Source organism: Heptranchias perlo, chromosome 12 (assembly GCF_035084215.1).
Source record: "Heptranchias perlo isolate sHepPer1 chromosome 12, sHepPer1.hap1, whole genome shotgun sequence".
NCBI lineage: Eukaryota > Metazoa > Chordata > Chondrichthyes > Hexanchiformes > Hexanchidae > Heptranchias > Heptranchias perlo.
The window spans coordinates 59010265-59035770 of record NC_090336.1 but is presented as its reverse complement, the minus strand read 5'-3'; the positions used below and the strand labels follow the sequence as shown (position 1 = coordinate 59035770).

The following is a 25506-nucleotide window of genomic DNA, read 5'->3' as shown; positions in this document are numbered from 1 at the left end:
AGGGATCTCCCCTGCTCTTCTTCGAATAGTGCCATGGGTTCTTTTACGTCAATGCACCACTCAAGATTTTACAAACAATTTGAAAGCTTTGCCTGATGTTAGCCCACAAATTACTAGATTTATTGGATTTGATTTCATAACTTGCCACCATGAGATCTGAACTCACAACCTCTGGGTTACTATTCCAGTATAGCCACTACAACACCATGCCCAACTAGGTGTTGTTAGTTTTTAATTTTGAAAATATGCAGAGTTAGTTGTAATGAGTACACAAACATATTAAAAATCCATTTTTAAGAAGTTTTTTTTGACTACTATGTCAGCTGTGGCTCAGTTGGTGGCACTCTTGCCTCTGAGTCAGAAGGTTGTGGGTTCAAGTCCCATTCCAGGGATTTGAGTACAAAATCTAGGCTGACACTCCAGTGCAGTACTGAGAGAGTGTTGCACTGTAGGAGGTGCCGTCTTTCCAATGAGATGTTAAACCGAGGCCCTGTCTACCCTCTCAGGTGGACATAAACGATCCCATGGCACTGTTTTGAAGAAGAGCTAGGGTGTTCTACTGGGTCATAGAGTCATAGAGTTATACAGCACGGATAGAGGCCCTTCGGCCCATCGTGTCCGCGCCGGCCATCAGCCCTGTCTACTCTAATCCCATATTCCAGCATTTGGTCCGTAGCCTTGTATGCTATGGCATTTCAAGTGCTCATCCAAATGCTTCTTGAATGTTGTGAGGGTTCCTGCCTCCACAACCCTTTCAGGCAGTGAGTTCCAGACTCCAACCACCCTCTGGGTGAAAAAGTTCTTTCTCAAATCCCCTCTAAACCTCCCGCCTTTTACCTTGAATCTATGCCCCCTTGTTATAGAACCCTCAACGAAGGGAAAAAGCTCCTTAGTATCCATCCTATCTGTGCCCCTCATAATTTTGTACACCTCAATCATGTCCCCCCTCAGCCTCCTCTGCTCCAAGGAAAACAAACCCAATCTTCCCAGTCTCTCTTCATAGCTGAAGCGCTCCAGCCCTGGTAACATCCTGGTGAATCTCCTCTGCACCCTCTCCAAAGCGATCACATCCTTCCTGTAGTGTGGCGACCAGAACTGCACACAGTACTCCAGCTGTGGCCTAACCAGTGTTTTATACAGCTCCATCATAACCTCCTTGCTCTTATATTCTATGCCTCGGCTAATAAAGGCAAGTATGCCTTCTTTACCACCTTATCTACCTGTTCCGCCGCCTTCAGGGATCTGTGAACTTGCACACCAAGATCCCTCTGACCCTCTGTCTTGCCTAGGGTCCTCCCATTCATTGTGTATTCCCTTGCCTTGTTAGTCCCTCCAAAGTGCATCACCTCGCACTTTTCCGGGTTAAATTCCATTTGCCACTGTTCCGCCCATCTGACCAACCCATCTATATCGTCCTGCAGACTGAGGCTATCCTCCTCGCTATTTACCACCCTACCAATTTTTGTATCATCAGCGAACTTACTGATCATACCTTTTACATTCATATCCAAGTCATTAATGTAGACCACAAACAGCAAGGGACCCAGCACCGATCCCTGTGGTACCCCACTGGCCACAGGCTTCCAGTGAAGGCCAATATTTATCGCTCAACCAAAACCTAATGACAGATGATCTGGTCATTATCACATTGATGTTTGTGGGGCTTTGCTGTGCGCAAATTGGTTGCCGTGTTTCCTACAGTGACTACACTTCATAAAAGTACTTGATTGGCTGTAAAGCAATTTGGGATATCCAGAGGTCCTGAAAGGTGCTCATTAAATGAAAGTCTTTCTTTTTTCTTTCCAATTTGGAGTGCAGCTTTTCTCTGGCATTTTTTGTGCATCTGTTCAATTTGCAATAGAAACTTTAATTCTCTGCACTACTTTTCAGCAGGAGGAATGGGTACACAGGGGAAAAGAGGCTGCTTTAGTACAAAAGCTCTTCATTCATGCATTCTTCAACTTTTTTTTCTTATTTGATGTGTTCTCCAAGGTGGAGAGGATGGAATATGACCAGGTCAAGCATAGCATGACCAGATGAAGAGTAAAGTTCTGCCCGAGCAATGGGTTAGGTTTCCTTTGGGTGCTGTGTTTAGAAAGAATGGGTTTAGAATGTTGTTACACGTAACACACAGAGGAAACTCTGGGACCGTCTATGTCCTGAAAATGGGAAGCTTAATACATAAACAGAATTCAGTCTTTTTCCACTATCGAAGACCTTTTCTATTAGAGTAAATACATAATTCACGTTGGATTTGCACGTCACACCTAACGAATCACAGCAGGGCAGAAAACCGCTGAAAACAGCAGTTTTAAGTTGTGTAGAAAATTGACAACATGCACTTTGAAAATCCGTAGTGACCCTTTACAAATGTGCCCCCCCCACCCCCCCCCCCCCCATAGCCTCTCTACACGTCACTGTATACTTCGGTTTTCAGTTCCAAAGATTTAACAAAATTAACAAATTAACCTTGGGTTAGCAGTTATACCGCTTTTAGAAAAGTTACTTCTATCGTTGGGTAGATGAAGAACCGCAAATATTAACAGTAAAGCAGCATTTTTATTTTGCTGTGAGATGGCAAAACCTCACATGTGAAAAGCAGCTGTTCCCAAAGCCAGCAGTTTGCAATCACTCTATAGGTTCAGGCAATCTCTCATTTGAGCAGTAACGTTCACAGACATGCAGCTTGCAACACCCTCTAAATCTACTGCTGTCAGAATCACTGCAGGCTCCGCATCACGCATTAAAATTGAACGTGAGTTATAATCAGCTATTGATTCTAATCCCCAAGGATTTTTTAAATATGACTTAAATGGTGGGATGTCAAAGAGCATCATCCGTCTATTTATGTATGTAATATAATCTGTCTGGACTAATTTTCTTTCTTTGAAAGCAGTAACCTTACTATGACATAAACGTATTACTCAATCCTATGACCATTTATCTGTGTACAATCAATACTGGACCTTGTAAGGTTTACAAGCCAGATCATAGAATCAATAGAATCATGTAGCACAGAAGGAGGCCATTCAGCCCATCGTGCCTGTGCAGGCTCTTTGAAAGAGTTATCAAATTAGTTGTGCCGTCTTTCGGATGAGATGTTAAACCGAGGTCCCTTCTGCTATAAGATCCTATGGCATTATTTGAAGAAGAGCAGGGGAGGCCTGCCTGTTGTCCTGGCCAATGTTTATCCTTCAGCCAACAACTTAAAACAGATTATCTGGTCATTATCAAACCACTGCTTGTGGGACCTTGCTGTGCACAAATTGACTGCCAAGTTTCCTAAATTACAGTGATTACATTTCAAAAGTACTTCATTGGCTGTAAAGTGGTTTGGGACGTACTGGGGTCATGAAAGGCGCTATACAAATGTAAGTTCTTTCTTTCTATAATGGAAGCTTTTATAACCGCATCTTCATTTTATATTTTACTTTCTTTTCAGTCGTTTATTTTTATTTCATTTTGTGCCTCATCATATTGCTTCGTTTGTGCTAATCATTGATGTTTCACACAATATCTTTAAGAAAGTGTTGTCAACTGAATGACATCATCCTGGTTGACAAAAGGAACATAAGGAATGATTCTGCAATCCCACTGTCCCAGCGGGGAATCTGCATTTACACGACGTGGGTTGGAAAATTGGGGGATGCCGTGGTCTAACACTATCTTTGACCCATGCTGCCTACTCCACACTGGGAGGACGGGGTCACAGAATGCCTCCTTATACTTTCTTATTTTTGGAAAATTTAGTTAAATGTCATCCTTTCAAAGATTTTAATGACCCTTAATCAAAATGGTGGTGCCTGCAATTTTGCTACAGGTGATTTTGTGCGATATAATTGAGTTGATGGGACCGACTCACCCGTAATAATGTTTCTTTAACACTTTAACATTGTAATAAACAGCTAATGAGTGGCTTAATGTGCCTAAATGACAAAAATGTTGATAACCCAGGTGCGCAGCATGCAAACATTCTGAGAAACGGCCCAGTGATAAATCTGTAAAGGCCATTCCACCTACTGGGTTATGGAGGTCTTGCCAACTCTTGAATGGAGCAACAGAATGATCTTTTGGGTCTAACAGGGCAAACCCACAAATACACTCTAGAGGCAAAACGTATAGTAATAGATTGTGTGAACTCAGGGTCAACTATTATCAGAAGCTGGAGGGAAGATATTTCACGACTTGTAAAAGAGCACCAGTATAAGGCAAGAATAATACTGTAATATAATAGTACAGGACCAATATGAAGATGGCATAAGTGGTATCTGTTATAAATATATGGAAATGACATTGTACCGACACAGAGAAATGTTCAGAAGGATATTGCAAGGAAAGTAGTGCAGGTTTAAATGGCACAGATGTCATAATATCTGAGAGTACACTGCAGGACAGCACGGCATGTCTTAATCAGCAATGTTGTCATGCTAAAAGGCAAAGCTTGTGTACAATAGAAGGCCTAAGGTTGAAACAGGTAGTGGACCCTACAAGGGACAACCTTTAACTGAATATCAAGTGAGAATTGTAGAATTAAGAGGGAGGCATGCTCTCAAATGTGTTTGGCCTGAGGAGATTAGTGCGCAGACCAACTGGTATGTACCATGTTAAATCATAGAATTACATAGAATTTGCAGCACAGAAATAGGCCATTCAGCCCAAGAGGTCTATGCTGGTGTTTATTCTCTACATGAGCCTCCTCCCATCCTACTTCATCTAACCCTATCAGCATATTCTTCTATTCCTTTCTTCCTCATGTATTTATCTAGCTTCCCCTTAAACGCATCTATGCTATTCACCTCAACTACTCCTTGTGGTAGCAATTTCCACTTCTAACCACTCTCTGGGTAAAGAAGTGTCTCCTGAATTCCTTATTGTTTTTTTTTAGATTATCTTATTATAAAAATATTGCTTAGGACATGTAATTCCTCTTCACAAACCTCACTTCCTGCTGTCACAATTTCTGGTCACTATTTTGCATCAACATTTACAATTGTAAATTGCAATGTCAACATTTCCCAGTCAATTTAGCCTTATTAACTGTCACAGTGTAGTTGTGGGCTTTGGCCACTAGGTGGCTCTATGGAGCAAGTTTTGGAATTCATTTAAAAAAGTTATATTCAATATACTAATATATTTGTATCAGATGTTCAACCAATACATTGATACACAATTGTGTCCAGTGCTTAATAATTCAGGTAATGACAATACACCACCCAACTGGATAAGTGTGCTTATTTGTTCATAATCTCCCATCTGCTCTCCTAATGGAGCCAAGAGAATCATGTGGTCTTCATGAGGGACAAGCACCGCCATACTAACTATCACTGCATTAAACAGTTGCTCAAATACAAATATTTCACGGCAAATATATAGCGATGTGGACAAGGGAGCACTGGTGAGGATTGGGTACCAGGGGTGGGGGTTAATGAGCTGCCTGCAAGTCCAGGGCATTGGTCCAGCATGCTGGCAGCCCCTCCCGAGTTGTTGCTATTAAGGGCCCCTCCCGAGCGCTCTCTATTAAGGGCCCCTCCCGAGTGCTCTCTATTAAGGGCCCCTCCCGAGCGCTCTCTATTAAGGGCCCCTCCCAAGCACTCTCTACTAAGGGCCCCTCTCAACCTAAGTATCAGCTGTGGCTCAGTTGGTAGCACTTTTTCCTCTAAGTCAGCAGGTCATGGGTTCATAGTCCCACTCCAGAGACCTGAGCACAAAACCTAGGCTAATACTCCACTGCAGTACAGAGGGAGTGCTACATTGTTGGAGATGTTGTCTTTCAGATGAGATGTTAAACCAAGGCTCTGTCTACACTCTCAGGTGGATGTAAAAGATCCCACGGCACTATTTTGATAGAAGAGCCGTGGAGTAATCCCTGGTGTCCTAGCCAATATTTATCTCTCAACCAACATCGCTAAAACAGATTATCTGGTCATTATCAAATTCTTGTTTGTGGGACCTTGCTGTGGGAAAATTGGCTGCCATGTATCTGACATTACAACAGTGACTACACTTCAAAAGTACTTCATTGGCTGTAAAGCGCTTTGGGATGTCCTGAGGTCGTGAAAAGGGCTATATAAATACAAGTTTTTCTTGCACCCCTCCTGAGCTCTCTCTCTATTAAGGGTACGGACCTCAGTCTGCCTGCTTTCCAACTGAAAGCATTACTAACGTGAACCACTTTCTGCAGTTAGATTCCTCCATACACACAGAGTGTAAGGTGGTGCAGCAAGTGGTTGTGTATATCCCAATCTGCCTATGTGCAAAGGCTAATACCAGTGTTGTAGCACCTAGTATAGATATAGTAGCACAACCACCTCTCAGCAAAAGCTCCAACTGATGCTCTGGGATCCAAGTAGCGGTCCAGGCTGGCTTGAACTAGCTTGGAGAACAGCTACAGATGATCACAAAAGGAGGATCCAGAGACTTAATGGATGCCCAGTGTTTCTTCTTCATGCAGATCAATGGCCAAATTAGGTCATGCCCTCCGGTAGCGGCATGAATGGAGTAGTATGCTGGAGGAGCAGCCAAATGCCACTCGTGTTGGCAGCAGTTCTGTGTAACACTGAGTGACGGCTGGTGTACCTCCAAAAAACAATGAGGCCGTAGTAACTCCAGCAAAGGAGACTCCTGAACTGATGCAGATACATCAGGATTGGTCCCGGATGCAGGCCATCTGATTCACATGGAGGTCACCAGTTGGCTGAGCAGCCACCTACATCTGCTGCTCCTCATCCAGGTCCATGATGTGCTTGGCAATATAATCTTGCTTATATTGGGGCATGCTGTAAATTGCCCCTCCCAGACCAGCCCAAGCATATGAAGCTTTGCCTTAGTACCGCTCCATCAGCTCAATGAGGGTCTTGTTCTCTGGGGTTGCACAGGTATGTCATTAGCCATGGTTGTACCATATTGGCCATCAGGTCAATTTTATGATTGCACCCTCCTAACATGGAGCCTAACCCACTGGAAGCACATTCCAGGAAATTGGATGCGCACTCCCCACAATTTCCCACTATGCACTTCTGGCGGGTATGGCTCTGCACTGGGAGTGCTCATTCATAAAACTTACCCTCATATGTCTGAGGGACAGTTGTCCATCCATTCTTCTCCTTCAAAGAGCTGTGTCACATTTGATGGCCTCAGAACGAAAGCATCATATGGACTCTCAATTAGCGTGCATTGATATGCATTATTTTCAGGTTGGGGGTGGGGGAGGTGAGGTCACATACCACTTCCACTTTAATGGCATAATAGGATTTTCTATTTAAATATACCATAGTATTCTGAGTAAGCTTACAATTGTTCTCCTTAGAGCAAAGAAGGTTAAGGGGAGATTTAATGGAGGTGTTCACAATTATGTGGGGTTTTGATAGAGTAGATGAGGAGAAACTGATTCCACTGGCAGGAGGGTCAGTAGCTAATCAGAGGACACAGATTGAAGATAATTGGCAAAAGTACCTGGGGGGAGGTGAGGAGGAACATTTTTACGCAGAGAGTTGTTATGATCTGGAATGCACTGCCTGAAAGGGTGGCAGAAGTAGATTCAATGGTGACTTTCAAAAGGGAATTGGATATATATTTAGAAAGGAAAAATTTGCAGGGCTACAGGGAAAGAACAGGGGAGTGGGACTAATTGGATAGCTCTTTCAAAGACCTAGCAATGGGCTGAATGGCCTTCTGTGCTGTATGATTCTAATGGATGCACATATACAGTCAATGATGCCCTCTACCTTGAGGGGGTGATCAATTTGATAGATCTTCAGCTGTATGGTGTAACAAGGCTTTCGTTCCTTCTTTAGTAAAGCAATGCGTTGAAAAGCATCTGACTCCTGTAATGTGCCCTGTGGATGCCTGGAAAGTCTTGTTACAGAAAAGCCAAAGAGGCCTTTGCTGACACTGATAGTGCAGTGCTGTGGGTTGGCTGTCCATGCAGGTCTTCATGGACCAAGTGTCTGGCATCACTGCTGAGCCTTATCGTGCACTTTGTTCTTCTGTCAAGCTCAGATAGCTAAATCTTGTCAGTGGACATTCGCTGCCTAGGATAGTTTGTTCTGAAAGCGGTGTGCCTTTTTAAAAATTTGTCCTTGGGATATGACACATCCAAGGCCACATTTATTTCTCATCCCTATTTGCCCTGAGAAGGTGGTGATGGCCCTCCTCCTTGAACCACTGCTATCCTCGTTCCTATGCCATCTGTCCTACTGGGACCGCCCACTCCATATGCTCCTGCTGCACCCAACCTGTGCACCAGTAAATTCCCCTCTGACACTAGAGGTGACCATTGCTTTCCTTTAATTCCCTGTTGCACGATCTTGCACGAGTTTGTTAGTATTGTCAGCCGTGGGTCAGTTGGTAGCACTCTCTCCTCCTCTGAGGAGGTTGTGGTTTCAAGTCTCACTCTGGAGACTTGAGTACTTAATCTCGGCTGACATTCCCAGTGCAGTACTGAGGGAGTGCTGCACTGTCGGAGGTGCCGTCTTTCAGATGAAATGTTAAACCAAGGCCCCATCTGCCCTCTCAGGAGGATGTAAAATATCTCTATTCAAAGAAGGGCAGAGGGAGATCCCCCTGGTGTCCTGGCCAACATTTATCGCTCAACCAACACCTAAAATAAATTATCTGGTCATTTATCTCATTGCTGTTGGTGGGACCTCACTGTGTGCAAATGGGTTGCTGCGTTTCCAACATTACAACAGTAACTATGCTTCAAAATGTATTTAATTGGCTGTAAAGTGCTTTGGGACGACCGGAGATTGTGAAAGACACCATATAAATGCAAGTTCTTTCTTTTTCACTTTTTATTTGTCTATTCTATTCTGGTACATGTTTCCCCACTGCTCATTGTTTTGTCGATGACTTCTTGTATGTTACATTCCCTACTGAAATTCAAAGATGGCAGGGCTAATTTTCCGAACACACATTCCCGGTGTGGAGCTTCTCCTGCCAGGACATTGGGGAATGCTCTCCATGATTTCAATCCATTCAATTCCCCAATATATATTTCCAGGCTGGGGGGCGCGAGTATGGAAAATCAGCCCTGTGATGTAAAGCTAGCTTTTTTGAGTCACTTGGGTCACATCACGTTACAGGTTTAAAACCGGTCACCTTGTTTCCCTGACGGCATTCATAATTACCAAATAAACCACCTTATGCCAGAAGGACATCCAGAAAAAACAGTAAATGCACAATTTCCATATAGTATAATTTAACAAAGCCTGTGGCGCCAAGCAGGTCAATCAACAACAACAACTTGCAGTTATATAGCGCATTTAATGTAGTAAAATGTCCCAAGACGCTTCACAGAAGCGATTATCATACAAAATTTGACATTGAGCCACATAAAGAGATATTAGGACAAGTGACTAAAAGCTCGGTCAAAGAGTAGGTTTTAAGGAACGTCTTACAGGAGGAGGGAGAGGTAGAGAGGCGGAGAGGTGTACAGAGGGAATTCTAGAGCTTAGGGCCTAGGCAGCCAAAGGTCGCTAATGGTGGGACGATGAAAATAGGGGCTGTGCAAGAGGCCAGAATTGGAGGAGCGCAGAGATCTTGGAGGGTCCTAGGGCCGGAGAAGGTTATAGAGATCGGGAGGGGTAAGGCCATGGAGGGATTTGAACACAAGGATGAGAATTTTAAAATTGAGCCATTGTAGGTCAGCGAGCACAGGGGTGAGGGGTGAGTGGGAATTGGTGCAAGTTAGGATAGGGGCTGCAGAGTTTTGTATCAATCAATAATACCTTCCTACAAAAAACCTTTCTGACATATTCATTTGTACTTGCTCAACAATTCTTTAACTAAAGTCAGATAATCTGTTGTTATAATTAGAAAATAATAACTATAAATACAGAATGTTTGAGTTGATTTTTTTTCAGAGAATTAAAGGGAAGTTCCAAAATATGTCTTTACATAGGGGGTGCTTAGAATGTCTTGAAGCAGTGGCTTGAGAAAGGGCAATATTAAAGGATACGGTGAGCAAACAGGAAGGTGGGATTAGACTAGGTGGCAGATAGAGGAAAACACTGGCACAAACTGTTAAAATTGGATAGCCTGATAACTGATAAAATTGATGGTGGTAAAGGATAGAATACTAGAGCCTGGTATTTTGTTGTTTCCAACCTTTATTCACAAAGATTCCCCTTACACACATACCATACCCTAGCTAAGCTATCCTATAAAAGGATACAAGAGAGTCCCCACATGATACCCACCACCTGAATACAATTAACATTAATTGATATAAATCATACAATTAACACAAACTTGATGGACTGAATAGCCTGTTCCTGTGCTAGAACGTTCTATGATTCTAATTTAACGAAATCTCCCTTTGGTAGCGCCCAGTTTAACTGTTGATATAAAATTTCCTTGTGTGTTATTTTAATGCAGTCATTAACCTGTTTAATATAATTTAACATAATCTAGGCTGACACTCTGGTGCAGTAATGAAGGAGCGCTGCATTGTCAGAGGTGCCGTACTTCAGAAGAGACATTAAACCGAGGCCTCGTCTTCCTGTTCCGGTGGTTCCGGTGGACATCAGAGATCCTGTGGCACTATTCAAAGAAGGGCAGGAGGTTCACACGGTCTCCTGCCCTAGAACCGTCACCAGCAAACGCAGCATCTCGTTGCTGTTTGAGACACCTTACCATATGCAAAATTATTGCCATATTATCCACCTAACAACATAAACCTGCATAATGTAAATCATTGTAAGAGGAGCGCTTTGGGACATTCCTGAGAGAAGTGATAAGGCAAGTTCTTTCTTTATCTTTTCTCAAAATAGCACATAAAAGAATAAACTGATTATTGTCCGCATTAATGTGGAGAACAAAGGAACTTTACATGAACATATTAATCAGCGCACTGCCAGAGGAAATTAAATCCTCTAGATTTTTGAAAAGATATTCCAGATTTTAAGGCTTTTAAATCCGGCTCCAGTACCTCAACTAACAAAGCTTCATTTCTGCAGTTTTAGATACCGAGTGGAAAAAAAAAGTCAAATCATTGGATTTTGAGTAGTACAGATAAGAAAAACTAATTAAAATGATCTTCTTGAACCCTAAGAACATTTGTTAGTCAGCTTGCTCATGCTGCAATGACTGGCCCCATGGTAGGTCCACTGGAAGTCTAACAAAAGGGTATCAGCTGTGGCTCAGTGGGGTTGCACTCTTGTCTACTAAGTCAAAAGGTTGTGGGTTCAGGTCCCACTAAAGTGACTCTGAACACAAAATCTAGGCTGACACTCCAGTCCAGTACTGAACAGGTGCTGCATTGTCAGAGGTTCTGTCTTTTGGATGAGATGTTATAACGAGGCCCTGTTTGTCCTCTCAGGTGGGCGTAAACAATCCCATGGCACCATTTCGAAGAAGAGCAGGGGAATTCTCCCCAGTCAATATTTATCCCTCAACCAACATCACTAAAAATAGATTATCTGGTTGTTATCTCAATGCTGTTTGTGGGATCTTGCTGTGTGTTTCCTACATTACAACAGTGGCTGCACTTCTAAAATACTTCATTGGTTGCAAAGCACTTTGGGGCATCGTGAAAGGTGCTATATAAATGCAAGTCTTTCTTTCTTTTCACCGCTATTACTAACAAAAATGTCTACTTGTCAGCGTCGGATGATTCAGATGGATAGCAATGCAAAACTTGTTGACATCTGGTGGACTTGCTCCCACACTGAACAGAAAGGGAATTGTTTTTTCCTGTGAGCTTGCCAAATATGATGGGTTGCATTGCTCATGAAATGCAATTACAATCTTACTGCTCTTGAAACACTTTCCCTAATGTTGGCTACTACATCGCAAAATTGCCTTCAGCAATGCTTCTATGATTAAGAGAAGCAAAGCAAAACTTTTAATAAGCACATCACCACTCCTTCAGGTGAAATGTTCCTGGCAACTAGAGGTTGTGGCGCTTTACTGTACATTTTCACCATCAGTTTGAGAAGCCAGCTCAATGCTTTGGCTTCACTCTGGATGATGAGGATATGTCTAGAACTAATTTTCCACAGGATCCTCATTATTGGCCTGAAGAAACTATGGAATTCTATTTGCTGCTGATTGCTCAGCTTAATTTTCAGACTTTTCTGTCAGAATGTAACTCGCAAAAGATTAAATTCTTTAAAGTGGTGGGGGGGGGGGAATGCTGTTTGGGAATGTTTGCAGATTCTTGGAGCACATTTAGTTTTGTGTTGCAATACGTTAATGCTGTATCATGTCCAATTTTCTCACAGTTCCCCAGAGATGACCTCTTCCTTTATTTTATATCTTGGAACTCTGTCAAGGTTGATGTGCTTCTTTCTTACAGAACAGACATAACAGTGTCTAACATTACATTAAGAACTCTTGGGTAAGGACCCAGTAGTTTTGAAAAATAGAGCTTTTTTTTTGGCTGACATGTGTCTGAAAGACAACTGGAGTTAATGCAGTCACGCTGTCAGTCCGTGTGTGTGTGCGTGTGTCGTCTGTCTGCCCCTTTGTCTGTTTGTGAAGAAAATATATCTTGGGGGAAGAACTTCACTGTGGAGTATAGTAGCTTTCCAAAGCCAACACTGATCAAAGTCTATTAATGCTACGGGCGCGTGTCATAAGGTTGTAGATCAAGTGTTACAGCAAAAACTTAGAGCAACAGTGTGAATGTAACTCTTTGCAACGAGTGAACTAGTGCCTGTTGAGGCCTTAAAGAAAGAAAGAAAAACTTGCATTTATATAGTGCCTTTCATGATCTCAGTACGCCCCAAACCATTTTACAGCCAATGAAGTACTTTTGAAGTGTAGTCACGGTCGTAATGTAGGAAATGCGGCAGCCAATTTGTGCACAGGAAGATCCCACAAACAACAATGAAATAAATGATCAGATAATCTGTTTTTTTAAGTGATGTTGGTTGTGGGATAAAATATTGGCCAGGACACCAGCCCTGCTCTTCTTCAAGATAGTGCTGTGGGATCTTTCACATCCACCTGAGAGAGCAAATGGGGCCTTAGTTTAACTCCTCATCTGAAAGACAGCACCTCCAACAGTGCAGCACTCCCTCAGTACCGCACTGGATGGTTAGGCTAGATTGTGTGCTCAAATCTCAGGAGTAGGACTTGAACCCATGACCTTCATAACTCAGAGATGAGAGTGCTACCAACTGAGACAAGGCAGACACCACTTAGTCAAAGCAAATGAGCCTGGCATGGGCTGTTGATGTATGAAATAAAAGAACATGGAACTCTAAACAAAACAGACAGTGGGAATGCACAGAAAGTAGTAACATAGTCTTGGTTACTAGGATTGAAACAAGAAAAGTATGTGGAGACCAGCCAACAACTGGTTAATCAAGTTTATATTGACTTTTGCAACATGTTATGGGAAGGCATTGAGAACACAGTTAGTTTCAATGTTGTCCTTTCACCTCTGGGACGAGGCTTCAAAACCCGCCCAGACTAATGGGATGAAATTCTTCTCTTTCTCTCAGCTATAAAGGTCCTAAAGTGAGATGAATTTTTGGTGGTCTCTACCCAATCCCTAGTGGGCATGGACCCACGGCACAAAATCTCATCATTCAGTACAATTTGGTGCTAAACTGTCAACTTTGCTGAGAAAGGAGAGAGGGAGGGATGGTGTAGAGAAATAGAAAATTTACACCAATGCCATTAAGGTGTAAGCTGTGACTCAGTGGGTAGCACTCTTACCTCTAAGTTAGAAGGTCATGGGTTCAAGTCCCACTCTAGAACCTTGAGGTATATAATCCAGGCTGATACTCCAGTGCAGTACTGAGGAAGCCTTTTGGATGAGTCATTAAACCAAAGCCCTTCTCAGGTGGATGTAAATAATACCATGGCACTATTCAAAGAACTAGGAGTTCTCCCTGGTGTTCTGACCAATATATATCCCTCAACCAACATCACTAAAAACAGATTATCTGGTCATTACCTCATTGCTGTCCGTGGGACCTTCCTGTGTGCAAAATTGGCCACTGCATTTGCTATATTACAACAGTGACTACTCATTACAAGTACTTCATTGGCTGTAAAGTGCTTTGGGACATCCTGAGGTCACAAAAGGCACTATATAAATGCAGGTCTTTCTAAGGGTTGTTCGTCTGAGGTTTGGTCAGAGTACTGGGAGCTTAACTCTGCATCCAGCTTGTGATCTGGGACAGCTCGATGCTGGCACTCTGTGCCTAAACTAGAAAACTATTCCATTCTCCTGTACTTCTCCTCAAGAGCACAAAACATTCCAAAATAAAGGCAACTTACCTCTGACCCTAAATTCACTTAATTTAATATCGTGCCTTCAAGCCGCAAAGTATTTTGTACAAATTGTCAACATGTTACTGATATAATTAGAGCCTCATGAAGTTGAAAGGGCATTTCATACATCATTTCCTTTGCACACTCGCATTCATCCCCCTTTGCTGCATTAGCCCCTTCATTCATGTCCAATCTGTAGGCATTGTGACCCAGCAGGAAACATAGTTCAGTGGTATGGTGGTGGGGGGGTGCACAAGAAATTCCACTGCCCTCCCCCCACCCCCGCCTCCTGCCTCACCCCTATCACCACCAACAACAGTTTTCTTTCCTTCTCACAGAGAGCTCAACCTAGAGACTAGTTAAGCTTGTCCTGTAGGGAGGCCCAAGTGTAAATGTCAGTCATGACCGGCGGCTCAATTTAGCTTCGAACCTGGCGATGCTCTGCCATTCTGCAGTTTGCAGACAGGCCCGCTTTCCCTTTTAAATAAATATTCCATCACAGGATTGATGACTGGTGCTTCACAAAAAAAAAGTGATCTGGTTGAGGAATCCACCATTAGAAGGGGTGGGGGGGGGGAGGGAACATAAAAATGGTGGAATGTGGAAGAGGCAAGACAAATGAACTAACCCATGAGAAATGTGAGTGATGTATGTGGTGCCCGGGCGGGAAAAAGTGCTGATAGTTTTCAACTCGTGAACTGAAAACTCCCAAGGTGGCCGGTGATGGATGACCGAGCTCTGTGTGGCTTGACAAAGGAAGAGAAATGCGACAGAGGTGTGATGAATGAAAACAGTACCTGCTATTTTCATAGTTGAGGAATCTACCCGTTCTATCATTAGTTAACAGCGGTTGCAAAGAAGTTTCAATTTTAATTCCAGCGGGACACTCTCCACAAGAGATCAGCTGGAATTCAGTGCACCTCTCAGCTGCTGTTTTACCTTTAATGATCTAGCGCTAAACAGGCCCCACCTCGCATACATCAGTATCTCTTCGACAACATTATCCATTATCGTGACTGCCTTTCTTTTATGCTGCCACAACGTTCCCCCTTCATATCTGCTTGGAAATTATTAAACTCTCCTGGAGTTTTTCCCCCCCATTAACAGCTGCCTGTTCGTGCTGGTCTGTGCTGCCTGCTTTGCAATTCCACGAATTCTTCCTGTAATGCTCTTGTAATTAATTCCTTCAGGATCCTGATTTTTTTTTTATTAGAGGTGCCAGCCTGATAACATTTGCTGCAGGAGATTTTTTTCTTCACTTTCTCTCTTTTGACACTTCATTTATAAAAGGACTCCCCCACAATCTCAACTGTTTTTTTTTTGTTCTCTCCAGCCTTTTTCATCAACCGACGCATTTATTCATCTTGTCACCAAAAATTGGCCTCCTGATTATTATACCTGTTTCTTGGGGTTATATGAACGACAGTAATTTACTGGACTACAGCCAACGGCAGGCATTTCTGCTTCACAGCTAGAATTACTTCACCAGGAAACTTTAACCTAGGCTACAGACCTCTCTTTTCATATTATTACCGGCAAATTAAAAACATTTTAAACAGTTGCCTATCATAACGAGTTTATGGTAGCTTAATGCATTGCACTCTGTAGCTTTCACCATCTGAGCAGGAACATAGGAACAGGAGTAGGCCATTCAGTCCCTCAAGGCTGTTCCGCCATTTAATTAGATTATGGCTGATCTGTATCTTAACTCCATCTACCCGCCTTGGTTCCATAACCCTTAATAACCTTGCCTAACAAAAATCTATCAATCTCAGTTTCAAAATTTTCAATTGACCCCCAGCCTCAACAGTTTTTTGGGGTAGAGAGAGTTCCAGATTTCCATTACCCTTTGTGTGAAGAAGTGCTTCCTGACATCACTCCTGAATGGTCTAGCTCTAATTTTAAGGTTATGCCCCCTTGTTCTGGACACCCCCACCAGAGGAAATAGTTTCTCTCTACCTACTCTATCTTCTAGCTGGGATTCCTCCGCTCATCCTAGGTCCACCAGATTTCAATTTTTGAATTTCAAAATAAATTCCTAGTTTTCAGCTCCAGAGTGTTGAATCATTAGTTGGTCTGACATGGTTTAAAATGGAGGAAACTTCCTGAGTGTGACACACTGTTTATATCATGGATAAGCCTTGCTAAATACAAACAACAAAGTTATAATGGCTTCTGTTTGATGGGGAGGGGTGTTACATAGTGTGAGATGTATAAATATTAAATAATCGCATCAACCAGGTAAGTAAATTAGAATCATAGAATCATACAGCGCAGAAGGAGGCCTGTGCCAGCTCTTTGAAAGAGCTATCCAATTTGTCCCGATCCCCTGCTCTTTCCCCATAGCCCTGCAATTTTTTTCCCCCCTTCAAGTATTTATCCAATTCCCTTTTGAAAGTTACTATTGAATCTGCTTCCACCGCCCTTTCAGGCAGCGCATTCCAGATTTTAACAACTTGCTGCGTAAAAAAATTGTATAAAATGGCTTCAAAATATTTGTTTGGTACATTTAATTTTTGAATTAAACTTTACGTGCTGTGGCAGATTTCACTTAGCATTGCAACAATTAATTGTGACCCCCATGAGATACAGTATTGCACCTTTTTTCATTGCAGGAAGTACTTTATTCAGTCTAAAAAATACTAAGTCCAGTAAGGACATTGACTGTAACTGTTATATTACAGAGAGGCACCGGAATAACCCAACTTTAAAAACTGGCTCCGAGTCTGACTGTAAAATGAATCTCTAATCCCCAAAAGTAACCTGAGCTCTAATAATAGTGTTACCTGACAATAATATATCCCTAACCCTGATCCTAATCCTGTAACAGTTCATTAAAAAAAAAGTGAAATGCAGCAAAACTCCTCAAAATTTTGTGGAGTGGAATAATTACATGAAACTTTCTGAGTAAGAACAATAGTTTCTACTAAGTAGTAAAATCTTGATTAACAACCCCTTCAGGCAAACACACTCATTTTTTCCCTCGGTGCTAATTTTTCCACCAAACTTACAATAGGTTATCACTTTTTCTTTTTTAAAAAAAACAAGGCAGTGACATAAATTCTTATTTTAATTTCCATTGTGATTTCCAGCATCACTGCTCCCTTGGCCATGATCCACAACAAGCATTAAAAAACACTTCTTTCTTGCTGCCCAGGTATTACTGTCTGTATCCTGTGTAGAAGGTCAATCTAGCCAGCACTTAGATGAGATGCTATGTTCAAGACTACATCGCAAATCATATTTATAGATTCTGTGGGTGATTCTGTGCACTCTCAACCAATACTAGCTTCTAAACTCTTTCTGTCATTAAAGTACCACACATCATCCATCTTGATAAGCTCCTTTCCTTCCTCTATTACATCACTACCTCCTTCCCTTGACGTAAGCTTGAGCATGTATTCAAAGTATTTTTGGATGCATGCAAGCTTTATTAACCTCTCCCATTTCTATTTTATTTCATTGAATGTAGCAACTCTCATGGTGTCAGCCATGGCTCAGTGTGGGTAGCACTTTTTGCCTCTGAGTCAGAAGGTCATGAGTTCAAGTCCTATTCTAAAGGCTTGACTGTGTAATCCAGGGCGCCACTCCAGTTCAGTACTGAGGGAATGTTGCGCTGTCGGAGGTGCCGTCTTTTGGATGAGATGTTAAACTGAAGCCATGTCAGTCATCTCATGGGGACATAAAAGATCCCATGGCTCTATTTTGAAGAAGAACATGAGAGTTCTCCTCAGTGTCCTGGTCAATATTTATCCATCAACCAACATCACTAAAAAACAGATTATCTGGTCATTATCACATTGCCGTTTGTGGGATCTTGCTGTGCGCAAATTTGCTGCTGCGTTTCCTACATTACAACAGTGACTACACTTCATAGAATCGTTGCAGCACAGGAGGAGGCCATTTGGCTCATTGAGCCTGTGCCGGCTCTTTGTAAGAGCAATTCGTTTAGTCTCTTTCCCCGTAGCCTTGCAAATTTTTTCCCCTCAAATATTTATCCAATTCCTTTTTGAAAGCCATGATTGAATCTGCATCCACCGCCCTTTCAGGCAGCGCATCCCAGATCATAACTACTCGCTGTGAAAAAAAGTTTTTCCTCACGTCGCCTTTGGTTCTTTTGCCAATCACCTTAAATCTGGTTCTCAACCCTTCCGCCAATTGGAACAGTTTCTCCTTTTTTAGTTTATCTAAACCCGTCATGATTTTGTACACTTCTATCAAATCTCCTCTCAACCTCCTCTGCTCTTAGGAGAACAACCCCAGCTTCTCCAGTCTATCCACATAACTGAAGTCTCTCATCCCTGGAACCATTCAAGTAAATCTTTTCTGCATCCTCTCTAAGGCCTTCACATCCTTCCTAAAGTGTGGTGCCCAGAATTGGCCAAACCAGTGTTTTATAAAATGTTCAACATAAATTCCTTGCTTTTGTACACTATGCCTCTATTTACAAAGCCCAGGATCCCGCTTTCTTAACCTGTCCTGCCACTTTCAAAGATTTGTGCACATATACCCCCAGGTCTCTGTTCCTGCACCCCCTTTAGAATTGTACCCTTTAGTTTATATTGCCTCTTCTCATACTTCCCGCCAAAATGTATCACTTTGCACTTCTCTGCATTAAATTTCATCTGCCATGTATCCACCCATTCCACCAGCCTGCCTATGTCCTCCTGAAGTCTATCACTATCCTCCTCACTGTTTACTATACTTCCAAGTTTTGTGTCATCTGCAAATTTTGAAATTGTGCCCTGTATACCCAAGTCCAAGTCATTAATATATATCAAAAATAGCAGTGGTCCTAGTACTGACCCCTGGGGAACACTACTGTACACCTCCCTCCAGTCCGAAAAACAACCGTTCACTACCACTCTCTGTTTCCTGTCACTTAGCCAATTTCGTATCTATTTTTTTTTATTATTCATTCATGGGATGTGGGCGTCGCTGGCGGGGCCAGCATTTATTGCCCATCCCTAATTGCCCTTGAGAAGGTGATGGTGAGCCGCCTTCTTGAACCGCTGCAGTCCATGCAGCCACTACCCCTTTTATTCCGTGGGCTTCAATTTTGCTGACAAGCCTATTATGTGACACTTTATCAAACGCCTTTTGAAAGTTCATACACACAGCATCAACCACATTGCCCTCATCCACCCTCTCTGTTATCTCATCAAAAAACTCGATCAAGTTAGTTGAACACGATTTGCCTTTAACATATCCGTGCTGGCTTTCCTTTATTAATCCACACTCAAATGTACTTGTTTGGCTGTAAAGAGCTTTGGGACATCCTGAGGTTGTGAAAGGCCCTAGATAAATGCAAGCTCTTTCTTTCAAACCCTAAACACACAGGGTGAGCAGTATTGCCATATCAGTCTGAAGCTGCAGGGCACACTCTGGTCGGGTCAAACTTTGAATACCTCATTCAGTTTCAGTCACCAAGGCACCCAAGGAAAACATTCAAAGTTCTGGGAGTGGAGCAGAGAAGGACCATCTGGTGGATCCTAAGTGAGTTATGAGAAAAGGCCAAAAAAAGCTTGGAACTCTCTAGTTTTGAAACAAAGTGAGTGAAATAAGTCTTTATAGAGGTATATGAGTGACTAAGTTGGATACAAAAGGTTAATGCAGAGCATCATTTCAAGCTAGACTAAAGAGACAGAGCAAGGGGACGTACGGCACAAGGAAAGAGCAAGGTGAAGATGGATGACAGGAAACATTTCTTCATGCAAAGAGCGCAATGATCTGATGGGTAGGGGAATGGAGACGGAAACTCTGGAGTTACTCAAGAGGCATTTGGACGCTATGAGGGGGAATCGTAGGACGAGCTCCATGAACTAAATGGCCTCCCTCATCTGTACCTATCTTCGAGATCTCTGTGACGTGATTTTACCTAGAACTCCATAGAAGACATTAGTAAATAAAAGGGATATCCTAACTAAAATTAACCTAAAACTTTTAACTATAAATGTACACCAAAGGTTATCTGTTAAAACTGTAATGCTAAAAGGAAAATGGCAATAAAGCAAGGACCTGCAATAGACCCTCAAGTTTCTCATACTTGCATAACACAGCACATGAACTAAGAAAGAAAGAACTTGCATTTATATAGCACCTTTCAGGACCTCAGGACATCCCAAAGCACTTTACAGCCAAGGAAGTACTTTTGAAGAGTTGTCATTGTTGTAATGTAGGAAACGCAGCAAACAATTTGTGCACAGCATGGTGTCATAATGAGATAGTCTGTTTCAGTGATGGTGGTTGAGACATAAATGTTGGCCAGGGAGAATTCCCCTACTCTTCTTCAAATGGTGCCATGGGATTTTTTTCTGTCCATTTGAGAGGGCAGACGGAGCCTTGGTTTAGGGTCTCATCTGAAAGACGGCAACTCTGACAGAGCAGCACTCCCTCAGTACTGCACTGAAGTGTCAGCCTGGATTTTTTTGCTCAAGTACCTGGAGTGAATGACAGGAAGTGATGAATGATAAAAAGTAATAGGCTGTTGCATGAGTCACGTCCGACTACATCACTCACCAACACTACAGGGACAACGTGGCTCATTTTTCTAAATCCGTCAGTTCTCCTCCCGATTCCAATTCATGCAACAGCCTATTACTTTTCTCCAAGTTATTTGGTAAGATTCTTTTGAAGGCTGTTTTGACATGGTTCCAACAGCAGAATGCTGGACTCAAGTCAGAGGGCTGAGTTCAAATGCCAGTCTGAACCAGCCAATAGAAATCATTCGGCCACCCTTAAAAAGGTTAATGCATGGAGCTTTCCAATTGGTCGAGGAAAAGCCAAGGCAACCACCACTGACCCCATTAATACTAACGCCCGGCTGGGGGAACGTGCGACTGACGCTCGGCTGGGGGAACGTGCGACTGACGCCCGGCTGGAGGAACGTGCGACTGACGCCCGGCTGGGGGAACGTGCGACTGACGCCCGGCTGGGGGAACGTGCGACTGACGCCCAGCTGGGGGAACGTGTGACTGACGCCCGGCTGGGAGAATGTGCGACTGACGCCCAGCTGGGGGAACGTGCAGTTCACGCCCGGCTGGGAGAACGTGCGACTGACACCCGGCTGGGAGAACGTGCGACTGACGCCCGGCTGGGAGAACGTGCGACTGACGCCCGGCTGGGAGAACGTGCGACTGACGCCCGGCTGGGAGAACGTGCGACTGACGCCCGGCTGGGAGAACGTGCGACTGACGCCCGGCTGGAGGAACGTGCGACTGACGCCCGGCTGGGAGAACGTGCGACTGACGCCCGGCTGGAGGAACGTGCGACTGACGCCCGGCTGGGAGAACGTGCGACTGACGCCCGGCTGGAGGAACGTGCGACTGACGCCCGGCTGGAGGAACGTGTGACTGACACCCGGCTGGGAGAACGTGCGACTGACACCCGGCTGGGAGAACGTGCAGTTCACGCCCGGCTGGGAGAACTTGCGACTGACGTCCGGCTGGGAGAACATGCGACTGACACCCGGCTGGAGGAACGTGCGACTGACGCCCGGCTGGGAGAACGTGCAGTTCACGCCCGGCTGGGAGAACGTGCGACTGACGCCCGGCTGGAGGAACGTGCAGTAAACGCTGATGTTGGAATGGAGAATCCATGGGCTAGACGATCGCAGTCTGCCAGCTGAAGGAGAAAGCATGGAGCGATGGGAAGGGGACAGTGGTGAGGATTTCAGCAGGGGAAAATGGGGTCAACAAATAGTTTTCATTCATTTTTAACCAAACATTGGGTGGAACTTTCAACTTCGGAAGGGGAGTAAAACAGACGGTAGCAAATTGGCTGCCTGTTACACAACCGGCCTGATTCTGCAATGGACTTCAATGGAAAAGATAATCGGGCGGAGTGTATAACAGGCAGCCAATTTGCTACTTCCCGTCTTACACCACCCCCCACCCCCCCACCCCCTCCCCGAAGTTTAAAGTCCCACCCATTGTATAACAAGAGTTAGTTGAAGGATGGAGAACTTCATCTGTTCAGTCAATTAAATCAGCTGTGCTCCGTGAGGGGCTGTTACTGTGCAAGTGTTCCAATTTTATATTTTAGGAATGTGAAACTCAGCAAATATTTGAGAGTGGAAATTGCAATTGGTGAATTTCACATAAGGATACTTAGAATGTTCGTACATTCCTGCGTGTGCTATTCCTACACAGGTATTAATCCATTTAGAATAAATGGAGAGACAAGGAAATAGGAAGAAAAACCAAGGGAGCTTATTCTCAATTTTTTTTTAAAAAGGTGCTTTCATTCTTATTTGAATGAGAAAGAGTGAACTTGAGAATATATACACTTTATCATATCCTCAGGATCTCCCAATGAACTACATTTGCAGTGACTGTTATCATGGAGATCAAGGCAGCTGCCATTTTGCACACCACAGGATCCCGCAAACTGAGAATGGCGCTTAAGTTAATTAGGATATTTTTAAATAATAAAAAGACAAACTTTTAATTCCTACTCACGTTATGCTCTATACCTGCTAACATCTTGTGTACCAAGTTGATTACTCATCATTCTTTTACCCGTTTAACTGCATCTTCACCCGTCAGCCAATGCATAATATGTTGACACATAGTACTACATAAGAGCATAAGAAATAGGAGCAGGAGTAGGCCATGTGGCCCCTCGAGCCTGCTCTGCCATTCAATCAGATTGTGGCTGATCTTCAACCACAGCTCCACTTTCCCACCCAATCCCCATATCCCTTGATTTCCCTAGAGTCCAAAAGTCTATCCATCTCATTTGAGATGATGGACATCCACAGCCCTCTGGGGTAGTGAATTCCAAAGATTCACAACCCTCTGCATGAAGAAATTCCTCCTCATCTCAGTCTTGAATGGCCGACACCGTATCCTGCGATTATGCCCCCTAGTTCCAGGGGAAACAATCTCTCAGCATCTACCCTGTCAAGCCCCCTCATAATCTTATATGTTTCAATTAGAACACCTCTCATTCTTCTAAACTCCAGAAAGTATAGGCCCATTCTACACAACCTCTCTTCATACGACAACTGTTTAATCTCAGGAACTAATCTAGTGAACCTTCATTGCACTGCCTTTAAAGCAAGTATATCCTTCCATAGATAAGGAGAACAAAACTGTACGCAGTACTCCAGGTGAGGTCTCACCAATGCCCTGTACAACTGTAGCAAGACTTCCTTATTCTTGTACTCCAACCTCCTTGCAATAAAGGCCAACATGCCATTTGCCTTCCTAATTGCTTGCTGTACCTGCATATTAAATTTTTGTGTTTCTTGTATGAGGACACCCAAGTGTCTCTGAACATCAACATTTAATAGTCTCTCATCTTTTAAAAAATATTCTGATTTTCTATTCTTCCTACCAAAGTACCTCATATTTTCTACTTCTTACCTCATATTTCCCCACATTATACTCCTCTTGCCCACTCACTTAACCTGTCTACATCCCTTTGCAGACTCTTTGTGTCCTCCTCACAGCTTACTTTCCCACCTAGCTTTGTATCATCAGCAAACTTGGATACATTACACTCAGTCCCTTCATCTAAGTCATTAATAAAGATTGTAAATAGCTGAGGCCCAAGCACTGATCCTTGCGGCACCCCACAAATTACAGCCTGCCAGCCTGAAAATGACTTGTTTATCCCTACTCTCTGTTTTCTGTCCGTTAACCAATCCTCTATCCATGCTAATATATTACCCCCAAACCCATGAGCCCTTACCTTGTGTAACATCCTTTTATGTGGCACCTTATTGCATGCCTTTTGAAAATCCAAATATACCACATCCACTGGTTTTCCTTTATTTACCCTGTGATTACATCCTCAAAAAACTCTAATAAATTTGTCAAACACGATTTCCCTTTCATAAAACCATGTTGACTCTGCCTAATTATATTATGATTTTCTAAGTACCCTTTTACCACTTCCTTAATAATGGATTCCAGCATTTTCCTGATGACCGATGTCAGGATGACTGGCCTGTAGTTCCCTGTTTTCTCTCTACCTCCCTTCCTGAATAGTGGGGTAACATTTGCTACCTTCCAATCCACTGTGACCGTTCCAGAATCTAGGGAATTTTGGAAGATCATAACCAATGCATCCACTATCTCTGCAGCCACCTCTTTTAGAACCCAAGGATATAGGCCATCAGGTCCAGGGGATTTGTCGGCTTTTAGTCCCATTAATTTGTCCAATACTTTTTCTCTAGTAATAGAAATTGTTTTAAGTTCCTCCCTCTCATTTAGCCCTTGGTTCCCCACTATTTCTGGTTTGCTTTTTGTATCTTCTACTGTGAAGACAGATATTTATTTAATGCATCTGCCATTTCCTGATTCCCCATTATAATTTCTCCTGTCTCAGCCTCTAAGGATCAACATTTACTTTTTCTACTTTCTTCCTTTTTACATACTTGTAGAAGCTCTTACAATCTGTTTTTATATTTCTTGCTAGTTTACTTTCATATTCTATTTTCTCCCTTTTTATCAATTTTTGGTCATCCTTTGTTGGTTTCTAAAACTCTCCCAATCCCCAGGCTTATTACTCTTCTTGGCAACATTATAGGCCTCTTCTTTCAATCCACTACTCTCCTTAACTTCTTTAGTTAGCCACAGGTGGATCACTCTCAATGGAATGTACATTTGTTGAGAATATTGAAATATTTCTTTAAATGTTTGCCATTGCTTTTCAACTGTCAAACCCTTTAGTTTAGTTCCCAATCTACCTTTGACAACTTGCCCCTCATACTTAAGTAATTGGCTTTATTTAAGTTTAAGACTCTAGTTTCTAACTTAAGTACGTTACTTTCAAACTCAATGTGAAATTCTGACATATTATGATCACTCTTCCCCAGAGGTTCTTTTACTGTGAGATTACTAATTAACCCTATCTCATTAAACAATAAAAGATCTAAAATAGCCTGTTCCCTGGTTGGTTCCATGATGTATTGCTCTTGGAAACCGTCTCAAATACATTCCATGAACTCTTCTTCCAAACTACCTTTGCCAATTTGGTTTGCCCGGTCTATATGCAGATTAAAGTCGCCCATGAATACTGCATTGTCTTTGTTACTACAAGCTCCTATTATTTCATGCTTAATACTCTGTCCAATGCTATTGCTACTATTAGGGAGCCTATAAACTACTCCCACCAGTATTTTCTGCTCCTTGTTATTTCTTATTTCCACCCATACTGATTAGAACCATAGAACCATAGAAAAGATACAGCACAGAAGGGGGCTGTTCAGCCCATCGTGTCCGCGCCGGCTCGAAGAACAACCAGGTGCCCATTCTAATCCCATCTTCC

At 42.9% G+C, this 25506-nt stretch overlaps 1 protein-coding gene across 4 annotated transcripts in view; it reads right to left on the bottom strand.

Annotated features, from left to right (window-relative positions):
- The window catches only part of LOC137328063 (Wilms tumor protein homolog), a 90961-nt gene that overhangs the window by 41180 nt on the left and 24275 nt on the right, over nt 1-25506 (bottom strand). The gene's annotated exons all lie outside the window — the stretch shown is intronic.